General features: G+C 37.4%; 1 pseudogene; it reads right to left on the bottom strand.

The window, feature by feature from the left end:
- Positions 1-6,042: 6,042 nt before the first annotated feature.
- LOC115523476 lies at positions 6,043-6,963 on the bottom strand (annotated as a pseudogene).
- Positions 6,964-7,361: the final 398 nt, after the last annotated feature.

Here is a 7,361-nt window from a genome sequence, read left to right as displayed (position 1 = left end):
ACAAAAAAAATTGAATTTGTCTTGATAATCTGAAACCAAGTCAGTGTCTGAACGGACCCTTAAAACTATTACCACAAAGAGAAGCTCCTTATTTACTTTATTTTACATGAAATAAAGCACTCTATTAATGTTCCATACAGGGAGACAGTCTAAATTTTTATGTCCCAAAATGTGTAATGTTCAAGGTTGCCCATTGTAAGAGGGGTTATTGTGATCTGGGAGCTGCCTATATCTAAGCCAGACGCCCCGTTCCATGATTAAAATGTGTCAAACTATTCACCTCAAAGATTTGAGCACCTAACAAGTTAACTGGAGGACTCCTTTTTGTTTTATGTTTTGGTGGATTCATTATCAGAAGCAGTTTTCTTTAGCAAATACATAAATTTATCATAACTTCAGACCCCTGAAAGTGATTCAGAATAAATCAGCCATAACCATTAATGCCAACTGAGACCATTGGAAAGGGGCCCTGGAATAGTGTAATTAGTTGCCATTACGTGGCTGCAAGCCTGCAATTTTCCTACTGACTCTGACCCACTGCCTTGCTTAAGTAAGTATTTGCACGCAAACTCATGATAATTGATCCCCTTCTGTGTCAAGTGTCTTCATAACTTTAAAAATTAAAGATGCAGAGTGTCTCAAGTGGTTTGGGTAGGCAATTTTATTCCAATTTTATTATCACAATGGGTCCATAATATGCATGGAGTGTCCTTTCTGATTAGCCATGCCTCAGCAGTTATCCACTCTATTTCAGTATTTGCCTGTCTTTCCCTCCCGTTCCTCCTCTTCCAACCCAGGCTTCCCCTCATTTTCTGAGAAAATAGAAGATGCTGCTTGCAGAAAAACTAGCTATTCAAATTAGTTGCCCAGAATGATTGGCTAAGGCAACAGCATGTTGTTCTCTGCTAAATAGGTTGTCTCTATTACACGCGAAAATGATTTCTTTCTGTCATTTCAGGGATTGGGGCAAAAAAATGTCTAGGTAGCCAGGTACAAACGAAAACTTTGCTCTAAACATTAAAGTGTATTTTCTAAGTGCTCTCAACACCAAATTACAGAAAAGTGAGTGTTTTGTGTCGGTCTCAGTCTATCAATAGTGATGCTATTGGCTAGCAATGCCTGGAGCACTCATTTGGCCCGTACAGTTTGTGGTGAGCCCCACAGATGTTTCTCTGACCGGCGCCAGTGCTGTGGCTGGACTGGCTCTTGTGATTCTCCTAACTGCGAGACGCAGCTCAGCAGCCATCGGCGGAGAACTTTGATGAAACGAGGCTTATTACTCAAAAATCCTGCAGGGTACACCATGTGTTCATGGCCACACAGCAAGGCCTCAGGTAGAGACAGGGTGCTCATTCAAGGATCTAGAATTCTGCCTTTATTGGGATCAAAGGCGGGATTCCTAGGGTTTTTTTGGGTTTGCTGTTGGTGAATTTAAAACATAAGAGCAAGAATTAAAGCATGGGAAGGGAAAAGCAGGGTCACTCTGGCAGTCAGTTATCTAGGTCACCCAAAGCTTTCTAAAAGGGGAACCTCCTAAGTGGGGCTGCCTGCCTCTTTTTCTCACTGCGTAGTAGCTGACAATATGTTTATTTGAGATGCATGGCTTTGAAGTCAATGCCTTGGCATCAACAGTTTAATGTCCTTACATTACAATCAAAACTAATTGTTAGGCACTTACACTACAGTGAGGCAAATAGAAAAAACGACAACCAAAAAACCCCAAAAAAAACAAAAAAAATACCTTATTTAGCAGAATGTGAGTGATAAAAATTATTCCTAGGACAAATTGTAGCACACATGTGCAAAGCTACGTAGAAGTTGAATATAATTTAAGGAGCAAGTTACTTAGTTACAAGATCATTTTGTTTTGTTTCCTTTAGGTTCTTTTTTCATATTTGTATTTTTGTTCTATTTTCTAGAAAAGCCAGTGGTCTTGTCTCCAATTGTATAATGGGATGTATGTTATTCATTTTATTGGTCACTTATAACATGAAACAATAAAATTTAAATCTTCCTTTACTACAGGAACAGTTATACAAGCATTGATAATATCCAACTTCCTAACAAATCATCAGGGTGATGTATTTTTAGCAGTCCTAGGGCCATTATCTGAGCCTGAATTAGGACCATTGTGTGTCACAAGAAGCCTTTTACCCAACAGTAGTTAAGAAATCCTATCTAGCCTAGGTCAATAAATCAAACTCCAAAGTCTTTAAGAGAAAGAATCCAAATTTTGTCACAAAATGACTAAAAACATATGGGTGTTCATTTTATTTCATGGGAAAATGTGGTTCACTGATCTAAAAAAAATAAGCTCTGTAAATGGAAATCATGAAAACTGCATTTGGGCAGTAACTTTAATCAAATTGCAATGTTTAGAATATCCTGAAGATGACCCACCCCTGCATATTTCTAAAATTGGGAGGGTTTTCTTTATATAGCAAATTATTCCTATAAATTGAAAGGGGCTGTTCCTTGTAGCACATGTAGAAATCAATGGAGGTGTGTGAAAATCAGACCCATACTTGAGATCACCAGGAGTCTGACATTTATAAGATCTCTAGTTACAGAAGCCCAGGCCTTCCCTTTGATTTGTTGCAGTATGAACCATTGGTCCATTCATGAAACTCTCCTGCCACTGAAGCCCTTTAAAGAACTTGTCTTTTGTGGCTATCTGATTGACAATAAATCCTCAGAAAGAAAAAAAAAACCTGTTCAATAAATCTTCAGAAAGACTGTTCATGAGATTATAGATATCGTTTACTACCTCTAAACTTGTCTTTTCAGGTTCAATATAAATTGTTTCCTATAAGTTTACTCATTTTATTGTTATGTCTAGTCTCCCATCTCATTATTGAAACATGTGAAACCTAAGTATGAATTTAATTATTGGCAAATGCTGCCGTTGATTATTTCCTGGCTTTATGGACAAGAAGTCAACTTCACAATGAGTTGTTAGCACAGTGGTGGCTTGTTGTATGAACTGTGGCGATAAACGCTTGACTTTGGTGCCTAAGATTACTCATCTATAAAATACTTTTGTTGTGTTCAGAGAGATGGAGGAAAACAAATAGCAATGGAATAAAATGTTCATGTTGTCTTCAAAAATGAAGCTATTTCCCATTTTCACTGCTGATGAAGCAAGACATATTTAATGTTACAAAATTACAAATGTTTGTGGTAGAGGGGAGAAAAAACAAAACAAACAACAAACAAAAAAACCCAGAAGTGTTTGTGGTATAGTATTGGAAAACAGGTTTTTGTTACCTTAAATTATCTATGGCAAGTTTCCTTATGTGATGCAATTGAATATATTTATATTTTATATTTAAAATTATCACTCGTTTTTAAATGAATGAGGATGAAAATTTTCTCTTTATTCAAACCAATGAGGAAAACATCAGAGAATGAAGTCAGATTAAAAATGTGCTTTAACGTTAATTAAATGTGTTTTAATTTTCAATGTTAACTTTTTGTGTGTGGGGGTGCTCAGAACAAATCTCAAAACAGTCCTAGTTCTGAAGCAAAAGTAAGCCATCGTGCTTTCTCTAATTCCAGATATTTTAAGTGACATGAAATGTACTGTACATTTTACTCTATCTATCTATCATCTATTAATGATGTATCAACATCACTTACTTTGTCTCTCCTAAATGATCAAATTCTTATCAGCCTCAACTATGAGTTTTCTTAAGCTAAGTATATTGTGAGCACTATATATTAAAGATATTCATTAAACTGAATCTCTACTCAGACACTAAGTCGATAGGATTCTTTAGATGTCCTTGTTTGATACTATAGCAACTAACCCCATGTAACTATTTTTTTTTTATTTAAAAAAGATTTTTTTTAATGTTTTTTATTTTTGAGAGAGACAGAGACAGAATGCGGGTGGGTTAGGGGTAGAGAGAAGGGAGACACAGAATCCCAAGCAGGCTCCAGACTCCAAGCTGTCAGCGCAGAGCCCGATGTGGGGCTCGAACTCACGAGTGGTGAGATCATCATGACCTGAGCTGAAGTCGGACGCTCAACCAACTGAGCCACCCAGGTGCCCCACCCCATGTAACTGTTAAGAACTTGGAATGTGTATTGTGTGAATAAAGAACTGAATTTTTAATTTAATTTTAATTTAATTTCAATTTCAAAACTGATACTTGATGCACTTATTGAAATATTTTTTGTTTTTTTGGAAAACTTAGGTATATGAATCTCCTTTTTTTATTGTAGGTTTATTAAATCTAAATACATGCTAAGTGGGGAGCCAGGGTGGCTCAGTCGGTTAAGTGTCCAACTTTGGCTCAGGTCATAATTTCACAGTTCGTGGATTTGAGTCCCTCATCCAGCTCAGAGCCTGGAGCCTGCTTCGGATTTTGTGATTCCTTCTCCCTCTGCTCCTCTGTGTCTCGCGCTCTGTTTAAAAAAAATTAAACATTGAAAGAAAATTAACTACATGCTAAGTATTGCAGATGAATCTATAGAGTCTGTAATGAGATGTTTTGTGAGTATATAGTACATTCCAGATTTCAAAGACTTGGTATTGTTAAAAGAAAATTTCAGATCTAGTTGACTTTTTTTAGTGATGCATGAATTGGGAAGTAGGCAGTCTAGAAAACAGAGAGGAGCTTCAGAGAGTTGTACAAACTGAGAGGGTTTTATAGAGCAAAGTGAGCAGAAACAAGGAAGTTACACTGGGCATGTGCTTATATAGAGCAAAGGGAATTTTGAAGCTGGTCAGGTGATTTGTGCTGAGCGAGCCAGTGCTGATCGGTAGACGTAGGCCATCCTTTCATGAGAGAGCTGATCACAGACATTTAGTTTTAGTTTGCTGATGTGCAGCTTGGCATGAGTACCTCCATCTTAGACCTAGTCTGGACACTTCAACAGTGTGAAAAAAGAATGAAATATTTTGTTAAATATTAATTTCATATTGGTTAAATGTTGAAATGACAATATTTTAGAAAGATTGGGTTAAATAAAATTTTAAACTCATTTTTACATGTTTCTGTTAAGCTTTTTAATGTGGTAATTATAAAATTTGAACTTACATGTGTGGCTTGCACAGATTTCTATTTGACAACACTGTTAGAATACCCCGAGAGAAAGGGTAGCATAATGTGTTCTGAATAAAAAAAATAAACTTGAAGTAAAAAGTTTGGTATGAAAAAAAAATTAGTCATAAACAATTAGGTAAATATTCATTTTATTTTTGGATAAGTAATGGTTTTATCAGAATTAAGAAAAATGAAGAAATAAATAATGTATTGATCATTTTGACTATATAGAATAAATAGTCTGTGGATTTCTGTGTGTGTCTATTTTAAGAATCCATTGTGAATGAAATTAAAGAGTAAAAGCTCACTAAAGGAGTCAGTTTTTACCTTCTTTTTTTTTTTAATGTTTATTTATTTTTGAGACAGAGAGAGACAGAGCATGAACGGGGGAAGAGCAGAGAGAGAGAGAGGGAGACACAGAATCCGAAGCAGGCTCCAGGCTCTGAGCTGTCAGCACAGAGCCCGACGTGGGGCTCGAACTCAGGGACCATGAGATCGTGACCTGAGCCGAAGTTGGATGCTTAACCGACTGAGCCACCTAGGTGCCCCAGTTTTTACCTTCCTTAGCGGGGAAAGCTTCCTGCTCATTACCTAGAATTGGATGGCATTTGGATTATCCTTCTGGACCATTATTTTTCTCCTAGAGGAATGACTCACCTTATGTTTATGATTGGAGGAAGAATATTTGAATATTGGAGGAAGAATGTTTGCTCATCTTATGACATGGTCTTTATCTTTCTCTACTTGGAGGAGCATATTGTCTTTATTTCTGTTTTGTGGCAAGCTTTATTTAAGTATGCTTAGTACAGTGTCATCATGCAAATCTGCTTTTTCAATTGTAAATTCATGAAATTTATATGGCTGAGAGAAGGGATGGGAACACATGGTTTGTCATTTGTCAGCCACCCATGGTAAGATGGATGAAGTAAACTGGTAATTTTCAATGGGTAGAAGTAGATATCCCTATTTTGACTTTTGGTTCAAGCTATACTTTTTTTTTTTTTTTTTTTTTTGGATGGATCCGTTATTTAATTAGGTTCTTTGTAAGAAATTTAGAACACCAATTTGTGAGGGTAAACTCCATTTGTGAGAGCAAACACAGAGTGGAGGTAGCCCTGAAGCTGAGGAACGGCTTTGATTTTTGGCAGAATTTGCGAGTCCACAGCTTTCTCATCAACCTTGCGCTGCTCTGTAATCTCATATTTCTCTTTCTCCTATTGAAGATCTTACCTTCCTGGTGTCTGGGTTTACGCAGCTTCTTCTTCTTAAAGTATCAATGAGGTGTTTGGGGATTTTCGTACTGCTGATAGCAATTTTGGTGGAGGTGGCAATGACAAACTTCTGGTGTGTTACACAGAAGAACTCGATTAAGGGACAGAGGCCCAGTCACAAGTAGCAAGCCACTGCTCAGTTGCTTCAGGAAAACCACTCTCTTGTCTCTGTGGCTCCCAGTGAGGATGACCAAAATGGTCCCAGGAGTGATGCTAGCTCACAGTTTCCTCACATGTTGACTGAAAGGTTTTTTTGCCCTGGCTCAAACAGCTTCCGAGGCACATCTTCAAACACCTTGCTAGGCATTTGCAAAGTTTAACCACTCGAGTACCACCATTCTTGTCGCCACCAACTGGTTTTGTGACAGTAGCAAGAACCTTCTCCTTCTTTCTCTTTTCAATCCTGGATTTGGCTGCTGAATACTTCCTCTTGTGCATGGCCTTTCTCGAATACATAGCCAATCGGGAATATCTGCCAATTCCTCTGACTAGGACAGGGTTTCGGCTGCAGTGGGGCTTCCCCTTCTTTGGTGTTTTAGCCTTGAGGTTACCCTTCTTAACCTTGCCACCAGCATCAGCCTTCTTGGCTTCAGGTTTCTTCTCCTTAGCATCTGGCTTCTCAGCTTTTTTGCCTGCCATTTGATTCCCTCTCGGTTTGGATGGTGAAGGATTAGGGATCCTGATATCTAGTCTTGCAGAGAGGTCCCGCCATACTTCCAAGCTATACTTTTTAAAAAATAAAATTTAAATTTTTAAAATTTATTTCTTATTGTAATATAATTAACATATGATTGTATACGTTTAAGATGTAGCATATTGATTTGATAAACTTCTATATTACAATATGAATACCGTTGTAGTGTTAGCTAACACCTCCAACATGTTGAATAGTTACCACTTCCTTTTTGTGGTGAGAACCTTCAAGATCTAGTCTCTTAAAAACTTTCAGGTATATATTTCTTAATCTAGTTCTCCTGGGGAATCCTTTGAGTAATAAAGCTGCTAGTGCATTAATCCCAATTTGCCTGTGTGACTTTAA

This window comes from Lynx canadensis, chromosome C2, assembly GCF_007474595.2.
Source record: "Lynx canadensis isolate LIC74 chromosome C2, mLynCan4.pri.v2, whole genome shotgun sequence".
In the NCBI taxonomy this organism is placed as follows: domain Eukaryota; kingdom Metazoa; phylum Chordata; class Mammalia; order Carnivora; family Felidae; genus Lynx; species Lynx canadensis.
The sequence above is the reverse complement of the archived record's forward strand: the minus strand, read 5'-3'. Positions and strand labels throughout refer to the sequence as shown.